Source organism: Phyllobates terribilis, unplaced genomic scaffold, assembly GCF_046119375.1.
Source record: "Phyllobates terribilis strain yellow unplaced genomic scaffold, ASM4611937v1 Scaffold_2__4_contigs__length_985480577, whole genome shotgun sequence".
NCBI classification, from domain to species: domain Eukaryota; kingdom Metazoa; phylum Chordata; class Amphibia; order Anura; family Dendrobatidae; genus Phyllobates; species Phyllobates terribilis.
Window position 1 is genome coordinate 312465147 of NW_027362762.1, and position 23729 is coordinate 312488875.

The 23729-nt window shown below is 45.7% G+C and overlaps 1 long non-coding RNA gene across 1 annotated transcript in view; it reads right to left on the bottom strand.

The window, feature by feature from the left end:
- Positions 1–1088: 1088 nt before the first annotated feature.
- Positions 1089–23729, bottom strand: part of LOC141251766 (uncharacterized) — a 153934-nt gene continuing 131293 nt past the window's right edge. Inside the window, exon 3 of the long non-coding RNA XR_012313386.1 lies at positions 1089–1769. This is a non-coding gene — a long non-coding RNA (uncharacterized lncRNA). The remainder of the gene's footprint in view (positions 1770–23729) is intronic.

Below are 23729 nucleotides of genomic sequence, written 5' to 3' on the forward strand. Positions count from 1 at the left end.
CCCAGGGCCAAATTTGGCCCTTAATCCACACCTGCATGTTGATCAGATTTATGGGCCTGGATAGTGTTCTCGATACTTTAAAGACATACAGCTCTGGCAAAAATTAAGAGACCACTGAATAGTTTGCTATTGGAAAGACTGGTGGAAAGCATGCCAAGACGCATGAAAGCTGTGATTAAAAATCATGGTTAGTCCATCAAATATTGATTTCTGAACTGTTCTTGAGTTAAAACATGAGTAATTTTAGGTCTGAAAGCACTGTTTCTTTTTTAGTATTTTGACGCTTTATCATTTGCTGCAAATAAATACAAAATTTTTAGCTTTGAATTTCAGAGACATGTCAGTAATTTATAGACTAAAACAACAATGTACATTTTACTCAAAAATATACCTATAAAGAGAAAAATCAGAGTAACTGAAAATTTTGCAGTGGTCTCTTAATTTTTGCCAGAGCTGTACATGTTTGCTCTCCATGTAGTAATGTCACCATCCTAGGATCCTTCCTATAAAACAATGTCCTCTGTTGTTGTTCAACATATTTTGCAACAAATGATTGTTCTACCTTAACCCACCACCACAATGTGTGGCATCCTCTTCTATGTGCAGCGCAGAAGCCAGCAGCTGACTTCGTGCTCGCCATGGGTTGCGCATGACGTCACTGCCATGCACCGGCTGTGATGCACAAGCAAATGTCAGCTACCGGCCTCTGACTAGCCATTCGCGTGTATTGCAGCACAGGGAGCCGACAGGTTTATTCACTGCAATACATTTCAGCGGAATATGTGGCCAAGGACGCACATGCAGGTGAAATGGGCCCTTGTTTCTGCTGGCCCCCCTCCCAGTTGGGCCAGATAGTGGTCGCACCCACTGTGCCTGCAATCATTACACCTCTGTTTCCACATCCTTGGTGTAAATAGGTCCTTGGACGCATGTGATAACTACAGTACTTTAATAAATATTGATGAATAATTGAAAAGAAAACATAGACAAAAAAATTAAACAAACTAAAGAGGTCCATAGTCCTCCGGTGAGGATAAAGTGGAAACACTTCCAGCCAACTGCTCACCTTTGGACACTTGGGTGGTTGCTGGTGGTATGGGTGGGTGGGGGTTTGTGATAAGTATGTTGAGGAGGGAGAGGAGCAATTTCACCAGGGTAATAGGTTCCATGGTGGCCATATTAAGGGCATTGGTGGGTATAGTGCCCATAATCAAGGGTGTGGGCCATTTACATTGTATGGTGTGGCTGGGGAGGATGTGGAGGAGGATGTAGGGGATAGGGATGTCCATATGCAGATTTAGTGCCATAATAGCTGGGTGACACTGCAGAATCTGACTCCACATGACCGGATTGCTTTATGGCCCATAATAAGGGTAGAGGGTCGTTGGGTAGTATGGAGGCCTCTAACACCATCATCAATGCCCTTCTAACCAGAGTTATATGGCTGGAGGCAGTTGCCTCATATGCTCATGCTTAGGAGGAAGCAGTCCGAATCTTCTTCGGGCTGTATACTGCTCAAGTAGCTGAGCACCCACTGGTCTATTTGTTGAGTCGCTGCCAGCCCGGGGTGTCTTCCTCAGTGGCTCTGTCCTAACCCACGTCCAGGGACTCTTCTGTCAGCCTGTGTCTGCTGGCCAGTTGTGGAAACAGATGTAGCCTCCGCCTCCACTGTTAAGGGACCTTCACCGGCATTATCCCTTGAGGAGCTGGGCTGGGTGGCCAAGGGGGCAGACTCCTCCTCCATATCCAGCTCCAGATTGTTGTCAGTGCTGTTGGGAAAAAAAAGGATAGTCCATTCACACAAAGAAATCCACATTTCTACTAAGATATACTTTTTTATTTTCAAATAATCATTATACTAAAAAGAAGGAAGTTGGGCAAAATGTACCTGTCGTCATGGCAATAGCACTCAGAGAGTGTAGTCTTTGGCTGCTTTGGGGTGTAATGTCAGACTGTAAATTCCCATGAGCCCTATAGTGTGCCTAAACCGCAGCTAGCGTCCACATTTGGCATTTCTGTATCGATGAGAGCCCATTTAATTTACTGGGTCCATGTCTCCAGAAGCAAGAGATGGGCACAATGTATGGGCACTGCAACATACAGGCACTACAATGAACTGGCATTACAATGGCAGATTAGCAATTTTCACTCGGCAACATTCACTGCTGCTTGTTTCTGCCAAACACCCATGTTGCCAAAATTGTCACTGCACCTGTAGATAATTTCCTAGATGGGTATAATTTCCAAAATTGAGTCATTTGATGTGGGATTCTGCTCTTCTTGCACTTAGGGGCTCCGAATATGGAGTCCCCAAAATATTCTACAATAATTTGTTCTCCAAGAGTCGAATAGCGCTCCTTCCGTTCCGAGTCTCGCTGTGTGGCTAAGCAATACTGTACAGCAACATATGGGGTATTGCCACATTCAGCAGAAATTGTGTGACAAATTTTGGTGCCATTTTTACCCATTTTCCTGTGTGACAATGTAAAATCTGGGGCTAAAACTAAATTGTTGTGGTAAAAATGTATATTTTTCTTCACCACTGAATGGTATAAAATTCTGTGACACATCTGTAGGGCCAACATAATCACTGCACCCTAACATGAATTCATTAAGAGGTGTAGTTTGTAAAATGAGGTCACTTATGGGGGGTTGTGCTGTTCTGGAACTTTATGGGCTCTGCCAATGTGACATGGCACCCTCAAACTATTTCAGCAAAAAGTACACTACAATATGACACTCCTTCCATTTTGAGCTTTGCATTGTGCCTTAAATGTAGTTTTCGACCACATATGAGGTATTGGCGTACTCAAGAGAAATTGCATAACATTTTGTTTTCCATTTTCTCCTATTATCCCTTTTCAAAATTGAAAACTTAGGGCTTAGGGCCAAATTTTCCATTGACTAAGTCCAATGTTATACAATTCTGGGAATCGCTTGAGGGTTAAAAATGCTCACTACACCACTAGATGAATTCCTCAAAAGGTGTAGTTTCCATAATGGGGGCACTTGAGGGGGTTTCTGCTGTTTTGGAATATCAGGGGCTCTTCAAATGTAACAAGGCAGCCGCAATCTGTGCCAGCCAAAATTGTGTTCCAGAATTCAATTGGCGTTCTTTCCCTTCTGAGCCCTGCCGTGTGTCCAACAGTAATTTTCTGCCACTTATGGGGTATCTCTGTACTCAGGACTGTGAAGAATATTGGATGTATAATTCCATGTCAATCATTTGTATCCTATTTGGCATTGGATGATAAGCACCCCTTCAGTGCGCAGTTGTGACAGAACAGCTATCGGCAGGGGGGGGTCTAGAGTCAAAAGACTAAGTGACAGATATCACACCTTGAGCCACCTCAGCTCAGAACAAAGGGCTTGCTTGCCATGTGGATACTATATAGTCTGTGTCAGCTATGACTTTATAAGGAGAATATGGACTTATCGTACATCCTAGCCGTACATCGTATATATGTCAGAGATCCCCAAACCAGACCTCGTTCTGGCCTCATGGGGTGGGGAGATATGTAGAATATCTGTTAAGAAACAGAGTACAGCTGTGTTTAGTCTCCATGCGTAGCAGGGGCCCGGCTGGAACCGATGACACCAGAACCACCTCCCTCGGACTGTCCATTAAGGAGTTATGACCCATCTGAAGTTTTGAAGTTATTATCTGCCAGGGGCATGCAGAGGGGACTCAGGTTCAGCCCAGAGGGCAGGAGGAAAGATACCTGTAGGATATATAAGCTAGAGTAAGGCCATGTGGCTCTCCCTCTCTCTCTGTGATGCATGCGGCCACTTCGAACGAGGGGGGTTCAAATCGAGTAATGTGCTGCAAGGAACCCCCCGGAAGCTCAGGCCCCCATGAGGCCCAGCACACACATGGTCAGACATCACAGGTTATATCTTTTGTCCTATGTATATAGTTTTTTTTCTAGTGTCCCCTTAAGGCGATTAAATATATCATTTAACCTTGGGCTGCTCATTTACTTTGTTCCACGAATCCACACTTCCGGTTTTCGGGTTAATTTCCTATGCTGCCGAGGCTGGTTTCTGGCACAATATAATTCCCATTAATGGACCAGGCTTATATCTAATAGCAACTGGTGATGGCTATACCAGGCTGATAAGGTTCTGTTTCACTGGGGCTAGTGAAAGGGGCCTCTAAGGCTGTCAGGGGCGTGAGCGAGTGTGGGGCCATGTCAGTGAATGAGTGGGCCACCTCTTCTCATTCCATGTACCTTCCTGAGCCCATGAGGACTGGGGGTGTCTGTGTAAAACTGTACCAATCTGACCTTACGTGTTCCTGAGGGGTGCGGATCCATCTGACGTAATAGTGACGTCAGGCAGGAGGCGAGGTGTGGATCCTTCACAAGGACAAATTGCACAACTAATTGTATAGTCTATTTTCTCCTGTCATCCTTGTGAAAATGAAAAATTTGGGGCTGAAGCAACTTTTTTTGCAGTAAAAATTTATTTTTTCCATTTCATGGCTCAAACGTTTTAAAATTCTGTGAAGCACCAGTGGGTTCAAGGTACTCACTATACCTCTAGTTAAGTTCCTTGAGGGGTGTAGTTTCCAAAATGGGGCCATTTGTGGGAGGTTTCCACTGCATAGGCACATCAGGGGCTCTGCAAACACGACATGGTGTCTGCGATCAAATCCAGTCAATTTTGAGCTCTAAAAGTCAAATGGTGTTCCTTCCTTTCCGAGCCCTTCTGCACTCCCAAACAGTAGTTTTCCACCACATATGGGGTATCGGGTTACTCAAAAGAAATTGCACAACAAATTTTACAGTTCATTTTCTCCTGTTACCTTTGTAAAAATGCAAAATTTGGGGCCAAAGGACATTTTTGTGGGAAAAATTAAAATGTTCATTTTTTCCTTCTACATCTACTGTACATGTGAAGCACCTGGAGGGTTAAAAAACTTCTTGATAACACTTACCAATTTTGGGTATTTTCTGTAACATAGGCCACACAAAGTCACTTCAAATGTCATGTGGTCCCTAAAAAAATTGGTTTTGTAAATTTTGTTGAAAAAATTTGAATTTGCAAAAAAACACGTTTTAACCCTTCTAACTTCGTAGCAAAAAAATGATGTTTCAAAGAGTATGCAGATGTAAAGTAGATATGTGGCAAATGTTAGTTATTTCACACAAAATAGTTAATAAATATCTCATTTAATGCCATAAAAATTAAAAGTTTGAAAATTGCAAAGGGAGGGAAGGAGCGCCATTTGACTTTTGGAGCACAAAATTGGGTGGAATAGATGGTGGATGTCATGTCGCGTTTGCAGAGCCCCTGATGTGACTAAACAGTGGAAACCTCCCACAAGTGACCCCATTTTTGAAACTACACTCCTCAAAGAAGTTATCTAGAGGTGCAGTGAGCACCTTGAACCCACAGGTGCTTCATAGAATTTTATAACGTTGAGCCATGAAAATAAATAAAATACATTTTTCTCGCAAAAATTGTTGGTGCAGCCTCAAATTTTTCATTTTCACAAGGGTAACAGGAGAAAATGGACCATATAATTCATTGTGCAATTTCTCCTGAGTACACCGATAGCCCACAAGAGGTATAAAACTACTGTTTAGGTACACAGCAGGGCTTGGAAGGAACCCCTATTGAATTCTGGAGACAACTTCTGGCTGGAATTGATTGCAGATGCCATGTCACATTTGAAGAGCCCCTGACATGCCAAAACAGCAGAACCCCCCACAAGTCATCCCATTTTAGAAACTGCTCTGGAGGAATTCATCTAGCGGTATAGTGAGCATTTTAACCCTCAGATTATTCACAAAAATGTTGCTTTGGCACCAAGTTTTTAATTTTCAAAGAGATAATAGGAGAAAATAAATGGTACAATTTGTTATATAAATTCTCCACCACCAATACCCCATATATGGTCCAAATCTACTTTTGAGGCACAGTGCAAAGCTCAGAAGGGAAGGAGCACCATATTGTGCACATTTTGCTGGTATAATTTTAGGGTGCCGTGTCACACTGGAAGAGCCTTTGAGGTGCCAGAACAGCAGAATGACCCCGTTTTACAAAGTACACCTCTCAATGAATTAATCTAGGGTTGCAGTGAGCATATTGACAGCGCAGGTGGGTCACAGTATTTTATACCATTGGGCGGTAAAGAAAAAAAGAATTACATTTTTGCCACAAAAATTCTATTTTAGCCCTTGATTTTACATTTTCACACTGGGAAATGGGTAAAAATTGCACCAAAATGTGTTACACAATTTCTTCTGAATGTGGCAATACCCTATGTGTGGTGGTACAGTATTGCTTAGCCACATGGTGAGAAGAAGAAGCGCTATTTGACTCTTTGAGAACAAATTATCTTAGAAAAGTTTGCAGACTCCATATACAGAGTCACTAAGTGCCAGAAGAGCAGAATCCACCCTCAAGTGACCCCATTTTGGAAATTACACCCCTCTGGGAACTTATCTACAGGTGCAGTAACGATGTTGACTCCATGGGTATTTGCCAGAAACAAGCAGCAGTGAATGTTGCAGAGTGAAAATTGCAAACCTGCCATTGCAGTGCCCATACATTGAAACAACAATTTGCTCTGACTCAAGGTACACAAGAAAGAGCAGTGAAGCGATCCATTTTATTAAAACAAAATATTTATTGAAATAGTTTAAAAAACAAAGATAAAAAAGGAAAAGCACCATAAAGGGGACATAGGAACAACAAATTATATAAATATCCACAGTGTCATTAATATTAGTTCATACAGGGAATACAGTATCAGTAATGTGGGTACTATGAACCCCCTGAATATACAACTAAAAACGGGACCAAACTATGCAAGTACAAATATATCAGGTATAAACCGATGACCTAAAATGAAAGTGAAAGGCTCAGCCTATATCCACACCAACAGTGTATATAACTAGACAGGAGTTCTAATGAATAGATATAAAAAACAATGGGAGCATATGTAAAAAAAAAAAGTGTCAGGATAATAGTCATTCTACTGCAGCAAATATCAAAGGTCTATGTGGCTGTCATAGTAAGGCATGTGGCTACTGAGATGAATAATAAGTACCTGTGACTAGTAGGTGATCGAGATGCAGTGCATGGAGGTCCAATACGGCTGGTCCTATGTCCCCTCACCCCGCAGTGCTCATACATTGTAGTGCCCAAACATTATGCCCAGCTCATGCTTCTGGAGGCATGGATCCTGTAGATTAAGCGGGCTCTCATCGCTACAGAAATGCCAAGCATGTGGAAGCTAAATGTGGTTTAGGCACACTGTGGGGCTCAGAAGCAAGGGGAGCATTTGGATTTGGGAGCTCAAAATTCGCTGGTTTTCTTTTGGGGGCGAGGAGCAGTAGCGCTTTTTCAGAGCCTTTGTACTACCAGTAATGTGGAGGCCCCATATACTTCCATTGTCTGATGACAGACCTGAGTGGGGACTTGCTTTTTTTGTGAATTGAGTTGAAGCTTTTATTGGGAACATTTTACATAACATTTTGGATCATATTTATCCTGTTCTCTACACTGAGCACTTTCATTGGGATTTCCATCTAAAGCTCCAAATTACATCATTCAGATGAGACACCTGAGAGATCCATTCATTATAATGAGTAAGCAGAGTTACTCTGGACTCCATCTGGCCTCTGTTCCGTGGTGTCCTTCTTTTCAGAGGTGCACAAAACTGTGGTCCACCGTGCACGCATAAAAAGACAGATACCATTAGATCATATGCCAGACAGCGTCCAAAGAGTCTCCATCTGCCTTGTTATAAGGACTCTTCTGCCGGGGGTCCTGTCTGAATCATATATGTCAGAGATTTACACCGAAACCCCAGTGTAAGCTCTCAGCGTAGAGCACAGGATAAATGTGAGCTGAGCCTTTCTGCGATCTTTGGGAGGCAGAATGAACAAATCAACAGCAGGTGAAGAATTGGTTTTATTTATTTTTTACGCCTTTCCTCGTGCGGTATAAGTGATTAGACGACTTTATTCTTTGGGTCGGTGCGATTACAGCAATGCCAGATTTATATCGGGTGTTTTATGTTTGGCTGCTATCACACACTAAGAAACGCTTTTTTTTTCCAAAACAAAGTTGCATTTCCATATTTTAAGAGCTATAATTTTTCTATATTTCTGAGTCATGTGATGGCTTATTTTTGAGGGACAATTTATGTTAGGAGTACCAATTTCGGTCACAACATTTTTTGATCACTTTCTATTCTTTGGGAGGCAGAATGAACAAAAACTAGCAATTCAGGAATTACAGGATTTTTTCTATGCCGATTCCAATATGGTAAAAATAAGACCGCTTTATTCTTCATTTCAGTACGATTACAGCGATACCACAATTATATCTTTTTTTTTATGTTTTATCGCTTTTACACAATAAAAACAAATGTATAAAAAAAAATTATTTTTGCTTTGCTATATTCTAAGAGCTATAGATTTTTTATTTTTCCGTTGATAGTGCTGCATGGAGGCTTGTTTTTTGCTGGACAAGATGATGTTTTCAGTGATATCATTTTTATTTACATTCAACTTTTTGATCGCTTTATATGTCCACTTTTTGTTCGGCGGTACAAAGCTTTGTTTTTGCCACATTTTTAAATAATTTTTTTTACGATGTTCACTGAAGGAGTTAACTGGTATGAAAATTTTATAGGTCGGGTGTATTTTCTTTTTCTTTTTACATAAATATATGTATTTATTGGATTAATATTTTTTCCTTTTTTTGTTCTTTATTTTGATTTATTTTTATACATTTTTAGAATTTTTTAAAACTTTTTTTTAACCTTTTTACCTTGTCCCAGTATGGGACATCAACTTTCCCTGCCCTGATCACTGATCTAATACTCTGCAATCCTTTTGTATTGCAGGGCAGTGACTTAGGCAGTCGTACACAGGCAGGAGTTGTGTCAGCTCCTGCTCTCAGAGGGGTTAAATGCCTGCAATCGGCCCCAGCACCTATAGTGGGCACTGCCGCAGGGTGTCAGCTCTTAGATAGTGCTGACACCCGCTTTTCATTGCGCTTGAGATGAGCCTGTGCAATCATCGTACTGTACATGTACAGCGGTTTGCACCTCCCGCAGCGCCGTACATGTACAGCGGATGTCGTGAAGTGGTTAAACCCATGATCTCAGTGCTGCAAGGTATCAGCGCTTACTATTAAGTCGCCATTACCATATATTCTAATTTTTTTATGTATTTTAATGTATACTTATAAAATACTAATCCATTTCATTTAACCACCATTAGCACTTATCAGCATTTTATATGATTCTTAATCAAAGCTAATGAAATGAAACACAAGTTAGTCATGTATACAGTATTCTGCACAGTTAAACTATAATATAGTTACAATATGCAAAATATTATGATCATACAAGTTAGAAACCGAAAGAGATGTCAGTCACTCAATGCACATGCCTAATGCAAATAATAAAATGAAGAATGCATAAAAAATACATCAATGGCATTTTCAAAATAAATGCAAATTTTGTATAACCCATTCAGTGTCAGTGAGGCCTGGCAGATATGTAAATGAACATCTAAGGATGAAGCAGAATAGATTAAAGTCTGTATAAATTACCTTATTCTACATGGGTAACACTCCAAGGCATTTTAGAGCCTCTCAAATCATCCCAAATATACTGCAAGTATATATACACACATTATATATAATAGCATTTGTTCATTGATAAAAATAAACTAAGTAAATGAGCAAAAAGGAAATCTAAATCAAATCAATATTTGGTGTGACCACTTTTTGTCTTCAAAACCGCAATAAAGCATACATTCTTTTAGGTACTATTTCATACAGTTTTTGAAGGAACTCAGCAGGGAGGTTGTTCCAAATATGTTGCAGAACCACAGATCTTCTGTAGATGTAGGCTTACGAAAATCCTTCTGTCATGTCATGTAATTCCAAGCAGCCTCGATGATGTTGAGATGATGTTGAGATCAGGATTCTGTGGGAACCATATCATCACTTCTAGAACTTCTTGTTCTTTACTTTATGACATTCACTGTATGTTTAGGGTTGTTGTCCTGCTGCAGAATAAATTTGGAGCCAATCAGATGCCTTCCTGATGGCATTGATTGATGGATAAGTTTCTGCCTGTATTTCACAGCACAATAAAAGCCATAAAAACAAAATCCAAAAATAACAGTGGCTGAATTGCAATTTTTCATCATTTCATCCCACTGGGATTTTTTTTTCAGGTTTTTTTTTTCAGGACATTGTATGGTAACATGAATGTTCTCATTCAAAACTACAACTCTTTCCACAAAAATAAACCCTCATACGACTATGTGAACCGAAAAAAGTTATGCCTCTTGAAAGAAGGGGAGTAAAAAACAAAAAGTACAAAAATGAAAAATCACCCGGTCATTAAAGGAATCCTGTCATCAGGATTTTGCTAAGTAAACTACAGGCATTGTCAAGTTGGCATTGTTACACTGATTAAAATGATACCTGGGTTGAAGAAATCCGTCTTGTGGTTCTTGTTTAATCTGTGTTTGCAGTTTTGAGTTAATGAGATGCTCGTGCTCTGTGGCGGGCCTTTGGGCGTTTTTTTTTTTAATGCTCTGGCCTCATGGTCATCATTCTGGCTTAAATGACAGGTCACTGAACCATCTCATTAACTCAACCACAAGATGGATTTATACAATCCAGGTATCATTATAATCAATGTAACAGTGCCAACCTGACAATGCCTGTAGTTTACTTAGCAAAATCCTGATGACACGTTTCCTTTAAGGAGTTAAATACTGAGCTTTCATAAATAAAAGGATAAAACCTTTCATTGGTTTGCTAAGGCACATTTAACTCGCTCGTGGCCGGCATTTATAGGAGATTGTGATTTTTTTCTATACATAGCAGAGAAGCCCCGCTATGTGTAGCACAGGCAATCAGACAATTGCAGCTTCAAGTCTCCTAACGGGTCTATAGAAGTCAGTAAAATGTAAAAAAAAAGTTTAAAAAAAAAACACAAAAAAACTTTAAATCACCCACTTTTGCCCCATTGAAAATAAAAAAAAAAAATACACACATTTAGTATCGCTGCGTTCAGAAATGTCTGATCAATCAAAATATGAAGTAAATTAATTGAATCTGTATTTTTTTTTCTTACAAATTTCGGATTTTTTTCAGCACTTAAATAAAAAAGAACCTATACAGTAGTGTTCAAAATAATAACAGTGCGTTCAAAAACATGAGTTAAGCACAAAATCTTTATACTAGGTTTTATTTCCATGAATTGGGAATATTGCACACTGTTTTCTTATTCAAAACATGAAGAGAAATGTATATTATTTTAACTACTTTACAGAAAATATCAAAAAATGAACATTGGGCTGTTCTAAAAATATCAGTGTCTGCATTTGTCTTTACAAACCCACAATATGTACAGTTTTTTTGAGGATTCACTAACCTAATTTAGTTGTATACTCACAGTTTTTTAGAATGGCTTCACATCTATGTTGCATATAGTCAACCAACTTCTGGCACCTGTCAACTGTTATTCCAGCCCAGGATGCTTTGAGTACATCCCACTTTTTTTTGGCATTTGTTGGCTTTTTTTGGGCATTTTTTATGTCACCCCATAAGTGTTCTATCTGATTAAGGTCCAGGGATTGGGCTGGCCACTCCATACCCTCAATTTTGTTGGACTGGAACCAAGATTTTGCTTGTTTACTCGTGTGTTTAGGGTCATTGTCTTGTTGAAACACCCATTTCAAAGGGATGTCCTCTCCAGCGTAAGTCAACATGACCTCTTCAAGTATTTTAATATATGAAAATTGGTCCCTGGTATGCTGTTAGTAGGTCCAGCACCATAGTAAGAGAAACATGCCCATATCAGCACAGTGGCTCAGTGGTTAGCACTGAAGCCTTGTAGCGCTGGGGTCCCGGGTTCAAATCTCACCAAGGACAACATCGCCAAGGAGTTTGTATGTTCTCCCCGTGTTTGTGTGGGTTTCCTCCGGGTTCTCCGGTTTACTCCCACACTCCAAAGACATACTGATAGGGAATTTAGATTGTCAGCCCTAATGGGGACAGCGATGATTATGTATGTAAAGCGCTGCGGAATATGTTAGCGCTATATAAAAATAAAGATTATTATTATTATGATGCTTGCATCATCATGCTTCACTGTCTTCCAGAGTGTACTGTGGCTTGAATGCAGAGTTTGGGGTCGTCTGACGAACTGTCTGCGGCCCTTGGACCTGAAAAGAACAATTTTACTTTCATCAGTCAACAAAATGTTTCTCCATTTCTCTTTAGGCTAGTTGATGTGCTCTTTTGCAAACAGTATCTGCTTCAGTGCATGTCTTTTTTTAACAGTGGGACTTTGCGGGGACTTCTTGCTAAGAGATTAACTTCACACAGGCGTCTTCTAACTGTCACAGTACTCACAGGTAACTTGAGACTGTCTTTAATCATCCTGGAACTGATCATTGGCTGAGCCTTTGCCATTCTGGCTATTCTTCGATCCATTCGAATGTAGTCTTCTGTTTTCTTCCACGTCCCTCTGGTTTTGCTTTTCATTTTAAAGCATTGGAGATCATTTTAGCTGAACAGCCTATTAGTGTCTGCACTTCTTTATAAATTCTACCCTCTCCAATCAACTTTTTAATCAAAGTACGCTGTTCTTCTGAACAATGTGACGCGCCCCTGGGCCTGTGTCGCGCTGCGTTGCGCACGCGGGAGCTTACCCGGAGCCGGATCTGTTTAGGGTTGTAGTCTCGTGGCGGTGACCCGGTCCGTGCCCAGGGAGTCAAACTGGACGGCAGTCTGTTAGCGGTAGAAAATGGTTGATGACTACGCCACCCGTTGAATGCAGCCAGGGGGCTGCTGCTGCAGGGCAGACCGCTGAGGCCGGTGGAAGGATGGTGCAGCGTGATAGTATAACCCCCAACGGGAGGGGTATGGCCTCAGGGCAGCCGACGTGGATGATGGGGGTAGCAGGAACCACTCAGACGGTATGGTAGCGTTCAGGGTCTTTACTGGTAACAACGATAGACCCTCCCGGAGTACTTGCTAGCGAACGGGGCCTGGTCAGTCCTTGAGCAGATGGGATCTCCCCTGGCCAGGCGTAGTTGTAGGCCTCCCAAGCTGACTGTACTCTTCTGGCTACCTTGCTAGAAGCTGATGTAAGTAGCCCACGTCCCTGAGTGTACCGTGTGGTGCTCACCCGTATGGCCGGTGACTCGGGGCCTTCTAATGGCTTCCGCTCCACGATGGCGGTGCTGGTCCCACGCGTGTGACCGGGCCTTCGGGCTTCTGGGCCAGGGGACCTGAAATCCCCTGCCTGACGGATTCTGCTGCTGGGTAGAAGTTAGTCCCCACAGCCTCGGACTCCGGGTCCGGTAAAGAATCTTCTTAGTCAGGGCGAGCTCTTTAGCTGCCAGCCCCTGACTCCTTGTGACTCTGCTGCTTCCTATGCTGCTCTTGTCTCTACTCTTCCTGGACTCACTAACTCTGCCTCAGCCCCGGGTTTATACAGGGGAAGTTCTTCCCCTCCCAAGGCTGGGCAGGAGGTGTGGCATGCACAGGATCCCTGACCAAAGGACCTCCCACCTGCTCTCAGACGTAATATCTCTATCACTGTGACAACCAGACCCCTGGGGTGTCACACTCCCCCCTAGTGAAATTTAGTACTCCGGGACTAAACACTTTTTAGAAAAATATAACAAGGTATATCAAAGAACAATAAAATACAATAAGGAAACACAATAAGATGGTCACGGATGTCCGCAACCGGGTGCAGTCTTTGAAGAAAAGCAAAGGTGTCCATTTCACCAACACAGGGAGACGTAACCAGGTAGGGGTCTGTCCTACCCCGAGTCCTTAACAGTCTCTAGTCCATCCTGGGTTACGCTCCAACTATATACAAAGGATTCCCGGCAAATCCACCGAAGACTCCTAAAAACAACTAGAAACACAAAATTACACACAAGCAACAATAAACAGGTAAACATTGTAAAACAACTTAAACATTTAGATCCTCCAACGTGCGGGTAACTGGCCTCTAGTGGCCCTAGTGGACCTACGGAGCTGACTGTCTGGCCCTGAACTACAGGGTGTAGGAGCTGTCAAGGGTAAACTGGGCAGCTGTCTACCGGCTCTTTGTCTCACTAGGGGTACGGCAGGCTCACTATAAGCAGAGGGTGGATTCTCCTGTTCCGCTTGGGTGGAGTCTTCTGCCTCCTGGACCGGTTGCTCTTCCAGCTCTACCCGTTGCTCCGTAGGTTCTTGGGATGATGGTTGGAGGAAGGTGAGTACGGGTACCACAACTGCACCATTGACTTGAGTCCAAGACCGAGGGAAGTCCCCGAGCACGGTACTAACCATATCTTCCCTTTCTTCCACGGGTCGATGGTCTTCCTGTTCCTCCTCAGGGTTCCTCAGTTGTTCGGGGCACTTCTTCAGGTGGTCCCGGGATACAATGGCTGTGGTTTCCCCTCCGTCTTTACTGATGGTACAGACCTTCGGGTTCTCGTGGCTTGAGGGCAGTACGGTGTACGGGTCCTTCTCCCACTGGTCGTCCAACTTGTGGAGCCGTCTCTTCCTCTTCAAGACCTGCTCTCCGGGTACCAGGGGAACAGCGGGAGCATACTGGTTGTAAGTCTTCTCTTGTCTTTCCCTAGCCTGACAGAGACTTCGCTCCACGCTCTCCTGTACTTTCCGGTACTGCTGCTGCCTCTCTGTGTCCCAGTCTGTTTCTGGTGAAGTGTCCTCGGGCGTCAGGACTCCCATTTCCAGGTCAACAGGTAACTTACCAGGTCTTGCCCTCATTAGGTAAGCCGGGGTACAGTTGGTGGAACCTACCGGGATGTGGTTGTATAGGTCCACCAGATCGGGCAACTTCTCAGGCCACAGACTGCGTTCTTCCAGGGGCAACGTTTTTAGAAGATCCATTACCACCTGGTTCATTTTCTCACAAAGTCCATTAGTTTGCGGATGGTAGGGTGTCGTCCTTATCTTCCGGCAGCCATACAGATTGCAGAATTCCTGGAAGACCTCCGCTTCAAAGGCAGGTCCCTGGTCCGTCAGCACTTGGTCCGGGTACCCGTGTGGACGGCAAAAGTGCTGCTGGAAGGCTCTAGCTGCTGTTCGAGCCGTTAAGTCCTTGACGGGGACGACAACCAGAAACCGGGAGTAATGATCCACGATGGTTAACGCGTAGACGTAGCCACTTCTGCTGGGGGTCAGTTTTACATGATCCAAGGCTACCAGTTCCAACGGTTGCCGGGTGACGATGGACTGCAGGGGAGTCTTCTGGCTGGCCCGGTCCTTCCTTCTCAGATTGCACGGGCCACAGTCTCTGCACCACTTCTCGATGGTTCCCCTCATGCCTACCCAGTGGAACCGCTCGCGCAGCAGGAACTCCAGCTTTTTCCACCCGAAGTGTCCAGCTCCGTCGTGGTATGCCTCCATCACCATGGCTGCGTCTCTTCGTGGCACCACTACTTGCCAGAGTAGTTCATGCGTCCTGGAGTTAACCATTCTGCGGCACAACTTCCCCTTGTAAAGGAACAGTCGACTCTTCTCTGCCCATAGTTGTTTGGCTTCCTCTGGAGCGTCTGATTCCAGGCTAGCCTCCGGGCGAGTCAGCATCTCCTTCACCAGTCGGACGGCAGGGTCGCTGTCTTGCGTTTCCGCCCAGTTGTAGTGAGGTAAGGGGTTCAACGTAGCAGCCTGCTTACTCCTTACCCGGTGGGAATACTGGATAGTCCCATGACGGTGGAACGCAGGGAGTTCAACTTCTTCCAGTCCCTCCGGATCTTCTCCTCCGTCCGGCAGGTTGGGCATCCTGGATAGGGCGTCCGCGTTGGTATTGGAGCGCCCTGCCCGGTATTTAATTGTGAACTCGTAGTTGGACAGACGGGCCATCCACCTCTGCTCCAGGGCACCGAGTCTTGCCGTGTCCAGGTGTGTCAGCGGGTTGTTATCCGTGTATACGGTGAACCGGGAAGAAGTGAGGTAATGCTTAAAGCGCTCGGTGACTGCCCATACCACGGCCAGGAACTCTAGCTTAAATGAGCTATAATTCTCGGGATTCCTTTCGGTGGGTCGCAGTTTTCGGCTGGCATAGGCGATTACTCGCTCTTTCCCCTGCTGAATCTGGGACAGTACGGCTCCTAGCCCGACGTTACTGGCGTCGGTGTAGAGGATGAAGGGCTGGCTATAGTCCGGATACGCCAAGATTTCATCCCCCGTGAGGGCCATCTTCAGCTGGCGGAAGGACTCTTCCTCTAGCTCTTCCCATTTGAAGGGCGGCTTCTGGTTCTTGGCCTTCCGGGACTGGCCTATCAGGAGGTCCTGCATAGGCGCCGCCTTTTTGGTGAAACTGGGAATAAACCTTCGGTAGTAGCCTACCAACCCTAGGAACTGCCGCACTTCTTTTACGCTGGAAGGGCTTGGCCATCCTTTGATTGCGGTGATCTTATCGGGGTCGGGAGCCACTCCGTCAGCGCTCACCACGTGTCCCAGGTATTGCACCTTTGGTTTCAGGAGGTGACACTTGGAGGGTTTCACCTTTAGGCCGTAACTCGCCAGAGCTTCGAACACCTCCGCCAGGTGTTTCAGGTGGTCCTCATAAGTTTTGGAGTATACGATGACATCGTCCAGGTACAACAGGACCGTCTCGAAGTTTCTGTGGCCCAGACAGCACTCCATTAATCGTTGGAAGGTTCCTGGGGCGTTGCAGAGTCCGAACGGCATGCAGGTGAACTCGCTAAGTCCCATCGGGGTGGTGAATGCGGTCTTCTCCCGGTCCGCCTCTGCTACAGGAACCTGCCAGTACCCGCTAGTGAGATCCAAGGTAGAGAAGAAGTTAGCAGATCTTAAAGCAGCCAATGACTCCTCTATCCTTGGTAAGGGGTACGCATCCTTGTGTGTGATACGGTTGATTTTCCGGTAATCTACACACATCCTCATGGTGTTGTCTTTCTTTTTGACTAAAACTAGTGGGGCTGCCCAGGGGCTACAGCTATCCCGGATTACCCCAGCCTCCTTCATGTCTCTAAGCATCCCCTTGGCGTGTTGGTAATGTGCAGGGGGTACGGGTCGATACCTCTCTTTTATGGGAGGATGATCTCCCGTGGGGATGCGGTGTTCTACCCCCTTGACTCGCCCGAAGTCTAACGGGTGTTTACTAAACACTCTCTCATACTCTTGAACCACCCGATAGACTCCTTGTTTCTGGTGTGAGGGAGTGGAGTCAGTACCCAGATGTAGTTGCTGACACCAGTCCTCCATGTCTTTCTTAGAGCCGTTACCTTCCTCCGGGTGAGATGGAGGCAAGGGTTCCACAGATTGTATAGAATTTTGATTAGTGGTATATAATTTGGCTAGCGTGGCATACCGGGGCAGGTACACTTCCCTCTCCCCGATATTTATTATGCGAACGGGCACCCTCCCATGGCGTACATTGACCACCCCCCGTGCTGTCAAAATGGTGGGCCTACTGTCTGAGTAAACTGGTTCTACCATTGCCTGGTAATCTCTACCTCTCAGACCAATAGCTGCCCGGCACCAAATCATCATTTCACTTTTTGGGGGCATGGCAATAGGAAAAGGGTCACACATTCTTACGCTACCAATCTCACCGCCGGAGAGTTCCACTTGTTGCCGTTGCATCAGTGCCCGGATCTCTTTCTGGAGCACCCGCTGCTCGCCGGAGCTGGCATTCTTGGCAACCTGCTGTAAAAGGAAAATCACCTCTGCAAGACAATTTTCAATTACATTAGTTCCTAGAGTTATTTTTGGGTGACTCTCATGTTTGTCAATATCTACAATGATCAGTCCCTGTGCGGCCAGTTCGACTCTACCAATTTTGATGGTCACCTCTTTAAATCCGATCTGTGGCACGGGCTGACCATTGCTGGCGATGATACTCAAGTCGTCGTCAGGGTAGCGGGTAATATCCGAGTCATTCCAGTACTGCTTGAAGAGCACGTACGGGATGGTGGTGACCTGTGACCCGGTGTCCAGTAGGGCACTCATGGGAATGCCATCCAGTACCACAGGCAAGACTGGACGTCCTCCCACATATCTGTCGCGCCAGTTTGATGGGCCTGGTGATCTTTTTCCTGGGGGTTGGCCCTCTACCCCAGGTTGTGCCCGTTTAAAGAACAGTACCTTTCCATATGTCCGGGTTGATTGCAGCGGCGGCAGATGGGTCGTCCGTCCTCGCTGTATCGGTCACTGGGTCTTCCTCTGGCCGGTGGGGTCCTCCTTGGTCGACGCCACGGGATGTCCTCCGGTCCGGATGCCAGCTGGATCTTCCCTGGAGTGGAAACCTGTAAAGACTGCACAGTTCGGGTTAGCGCAGCAACGCTTTTAGCTAGCTCTTGGACCTGATGGTGTAGGTCTGGAGCCGGGTCATTGTCCAAAGCCTGCGCATCAGCTCCCACAGGCCCTGCTGACAAGGGCGCCGCCTCCTGGTAGTAAGTGGTAGTGGGGCGTCTGTGGGTCACAATGCCACCTGGTGCCGGTTCTCGGAGCACCCGGATGGCTCTGTCCTTGAACTGTGCAAATTCTAGATGAGGGTCCTGTAAGGCCATTGCCCGCAACTGGGTGCGGTGGGCATTGCAATATAAACCCTCTATAAATTGTTCGGTCAACAGCCTGTCCTCGTTTCCCACTCCATTAGGGTCGGTCTGCTTAATGGCCCTCAGGGCCTCTTGTAGGTTGAGTGCATAGTCCCTTATACTCTCATGCGCTCGCTGCTTGCACCCGTAGAATCTAAGTTTAATCTCGGCTGAGGTGCGGGTATCAAAGGTGTCCTTCAGCCGGGTTAGTATCCCTGCGACAGTCTTCCTCCCAGGTGGCCAGGATTTTACTTCCCTTTTGGCTGCCCCAGTTAGTTGGGCCACCAGGATGCTCACTTTTTGCTCTTCTGTGAGGGGGTACACCTGGAAGAGGCTATCCAGCTTTTCTCTAAAGTCATGCAGGGTATGTGACTCCCCTGAGTACTGGGGTAGCCAAGCTGCTCCCGGGATATAGGGCATGGTGAAGGGCATAACTGCAACAGCGGTAGCGCTGGCGGGGGTTGAGGCAGTGGAGCTCTCCTCCATATCCGACATCTTCCTCCCCCCTAGTGGACCGTGGCCTACCTTGCGATGATCCTGTTCCGTAGGCCGCGGCTCCGCAGTGGATCGTCAGGGTTGAGGACCTTCCGTCGCGCTCCTGTGACGTCGGCGTCTGCTGGGCTCCTTCCAGGACCTTACGCAACATCCGGACGTGAGGCGGGGCTTCAGTTCTCGCGCGCTTTCGGAGTCCACGCCCCTCTTCTTCCCGCGCGGCGTCCTCAAGATGGCGTCCAATGGCGGGAAAACTCCACGGATGGCGGGAAGAAGGCTGAAGATGGCGCCGGATGGCGGGAAACTTCACCGATGGCGGGAAGAAGGCTGAAGATGGCGCCGGATGGCGGGAATCTTCACCGATGGCGGGAATCTTCACCACTGGTAAGTTTGAACAGTCTTTGCTTTTCAGGCACGCAGTACCCGGTGGTTGCGGGCACGTGATCCTGCCGACTACGCCAAAGTTGACGCGCCCCTGGGCCTGTGTCGCGCTGCGTTGCGCACGCGGGAGCTTACCCGGAGCCGGATCTGTTTAGGGTTGTAGTCTCGTGGCGGTGACCCGGTCCGTGCCCAGGGAGTCAAACTGGACGGCAGTCTGTTAGCGGTAGAAAATGGTTGATGACTACGCCACCCGTTGAATGCAGCCAGGGGGCTGCTGCTGCAGGGCAGACCGCTGAGGCCGGTGGAAGGATGGTGCAGCGTGATAGTATAACCCCCAACGGGAGGGGTATGGCCTCAGGGCAGCCGACGTGGATGATGGGGGTAGCAGGAACCACTCAGAGACGGTATGGTAGCGTTCAGGGTCTTTACTGGTAACAACGATAGACCCTCCCGGAGTACTTGCTAGCGAACGGGGCCTGGTCAGTCCTTGAGCAGATGGGATCTCCCCTGGCCAGGCGTAGTTGTAGGCCTCCCAAGCTGACTGTACTCTTCTGGCTACCTTGCTAGAAGCTGATGTAAGTAGCCCACGTCCCTGAGTGTACCGTGTGGTGCTCACCCGTATGGCCGGTGACTCGGGGCCTTCTAATGGCTTCCGCTCCACGATGGCGGTGCTGGTCCCACGCGTGTGACCGGGCCTTCGGGCTTCTGGGCCAGGGGACCTGAAATCCCCTGCCTGACGGATTCTGCTGCTGGGTAGAAGTTAGTCCCCACAGCCTCGGACTCCGGGTCCGGTAAAGAATCTTCTTAGTCAGGGCGAGCTCTTTAGCTGCCAGCCCCTGACTCCTTGTGACTCTGCTGCTTCCTATGCTGCTCTTGTCTCTACTCTTCCTGGACTCACTAACTCTGCCTCAGCCCCGGGTTTATACAGGGGAAGTTCTTCCCCTCCCAAGGCTGGGCAGGAGGTGTGGCATGCACAGGATCCCTGACCAAAGGACCTCCCACCTGCTCTCAGACGTAATATCTCTATCACTGTGACAACCAGACCCCTGGGGTGTCACAAATGTCTCAGACAACCCATATTTCTCAGGCTTTCTAGGAGAAATGCATGTACAACATGTGCTGGCTTCACCTTTAAGTAAGGGCCACCTGATTCACACCTGTTTCTTCACCGAATGATTGAACTCCACACTGCTATTATTTTGAACCCCCTTTCAATTATTCAAATACACAGACTCAAAAACATGCAGATCATGAATGCTGGGTCTGTTGGTTTTCTTAGAATCTACTGCACCAACTGGTAAATTGTTTGACATGTGGTAATAGAATTTATACCAAAAACAGTGATTAATCTGGTTAGTCATAATGGACTGCTATTATTTTGAACACTACTGTACATGTTTGGTATCAGCATACTGATCTGGGGAATCATATTATTGGGTCATTTTTAACATTTAATGAACATGGTAAATAAAAACCACAAAAAACAATTGTGTATTTTTTTCCAGTTTTCCAGTATACTATATTATAAACCCAATGGTGTCTTTCAAAAGTAACAGTCATCAAAAAACAAGCCCTCATACGGCTATATTGACGGAAATGTAAAAAAGTTATGGCTCTGGGAAGAAAAGGAGGAAAAAACAAAAGCTCAAAAATGGAAGATCGCAAAGTCATGAAGGGTTAAAGCTCTTTAAAAAGTGAGTAAAGGGAGTTGTCCACTACTCTGGACACCCCCTTCTAAATCTCTATGTTTCCCTCTTTTAAAATAACACTTATCTCTGCTGCCTTTGGACAAATCACTTGCACCGGAGGAAGAGAAAATACAGTAGCACTCACTTCCTCCGGATTTAAGCGATTTGTCCAAAAGCAGGAGGGGGTGAAGCGGCCGCTGAGTGGCTGCAAGGATCGCGTAACTTCATACTTTGACGTAATCATCAGGAGTGACAGTGCCGACACCGCTGGAAGTATGTCAATCGTGTTCCCTGTGCGTGATGCACTTAGAGTGAATGCAGACTTGTAGCCTAACAGACAACCCCTCTAAAATAGTCCACCGATCCCATCGTTTGTTAGCAGGGTGCCTAGACATGAGATGACGGACGGAAAATCACCCTCATGCAACCTGATTCACAGATTACTTTCAGGGCTTAACATTGTGTTTGTAATGAATTCATTGGTTTTATGGACAAAAAACAGTTTTTGCATCATATATTAAATGAATTGTGCAATACTTTATATTTATTGCCTTGCCTTCGTATAGCTCACCACTGGGGATGCTATATGACATCTGTGCTCCCTTGTCGGTCAGGTGGCACTGATGGTGGAGAGATGCTGGTCAGTGGCAAAGAGGAACTACACAGCTCAGTCAGCTGTATGGTGGCCGCAGTGTGGTACTGCAGATCCAACCCTGTTCATATCAATTAGGCAGATGTGCAAGACCCGGCCACGGCCCCCATACAGTTAACTGAGCTGTGTTCTCCATTAACCCCAGCGAGCAGTGATCTTAAGAACCTGGAAGCAAGTGATTAATTTCCCTGCAGCAGCCCCACAGGAGATATGAAGCATTGCACAGATACCATTGCAGTATTTGAGCTTTCCTTATGATGCATTGACAATTCATGTTCTCCACATTCTCTTTAGAGACACTCTGGGGAATAGATGAAGAGTATAATTGGGGTAAACATCTTCCCCTCTCCCCCCCATTAAACCAAAATTCCCTCACTTCGGGTTTCTAAACATTTTTAATTAACTGTAGACATAAGATGCAGCCATTGACCACTATTGGCCTCCACTGTCTAGCACATGTGTTTTGACTTTTTGATATATTTTTGCTGCTTATCTCTTGAATTGGACCCTTTGCTAAGTCCCTGTATACAAACAATTCATCATTATTATCCGCCTTCCATAACCAACCATCTACGGACAGCTTTGAGCGCTCTGTACCACTGTGTCGCCTCTGCTACATCACATTAGTCCAGTCGGAGGCTTGAAATGCACCATTTAGACATTGCATATGGTCAGGTCTGATGTGTGGGTTTTGCATAGGACTTTGCTTGCAGCATGAAGTCTTTATTGTTGTGGATTATGTGGTTGCTGATATCTGCACAGTCGCTCTCGTCACTGGTGTACGGTGTAAGATGTGTGTCAACTCACAAGGGTGGTATGGATGTGTGTATCTCTGTACACATCAGTATAATACTTACCAGAGCATTGGCAGAGTGGAGCTGATCGTGTCTGTGACCAGAACCTGTCTAAATGTGAGAAGATTTCTGTCAGGAACGCTGCTGAGAGATGGAAAACGCCGGGACCTAGCGTGAGAGGTGACAGACGCCGCTGAGCAGTTAAGTCACAGTCATCAACGGTACCGTTCACCTGCTGGAGGGTCCGCGCATCCATCCGTATATATCGATTGTTTGCCCGGAGCAGACCCGAGTCGGAAAGAAAACTAAGGTTCACTGCGCCACCTCACTGAGCACCTCACAACATTCTGGCACCAAGGTACTTAAGACTGAGATAGTGTTAGAACCTTGCTGTTAGGTTTTTTTTCCTTTGCTGGTCACATGACCTTGTTGGCCTATTTAATCCTGCTCCGCCCTTCTGGCTTTGCTGGACTTCATTGTATATCTACTTTCTAGCTAGCCTGTGCTCTGTATCTAACTCTGTTAGTTTGCTTGGTCTACGGACCTTTAGGTTCTATCTATTTTGTTTGTTCGTCTGTCTGCTGCTATTTCTGTTAGGAGGTGTCCCATATTCCTCCCAGTCCTTAGTACTTGTAGGGATTCCCTCCCCAAATCTATAGGTCTCCGTACAGACTAGATTAGGACTTTAGCAGGTCTGATCGCAGGATCAGGTTCCCTGTTACATCGTAGGGATTCAGCTGAGTCTTATAGTAGGGACAGATCTCCTCTCTTTCCTTAGCTTTGGTAGCAGAACATAACAGTAAGTCCAGCCTGTAAATTCTCTAAGGAAAGATTTTTTTTTGTTCCATCATGGTGTCGGTTCAGGATTTGGCTAAACACCTGCAGGGACTCTCTCTGGAAGTGGCCGAGCTCCATCAGCACGTGAGTAACTGTCCTGGAGCATATTTCTTGGAGCCTAAGGTATGTTTGCCGGATTTATTTTTTGGTGAACATCGAGAATTTTTTTCATTTAAAAATGCTTGCTTATTGTATTTTCGTTTGAGACCCAAGTCCTCTGGGGATGAATCCCAGCGCGTAGGGTTCATAATGTCACTTTTGCGCAAAGAGCCTCAGGAGTGGGCCTTTTCTTTGCAAC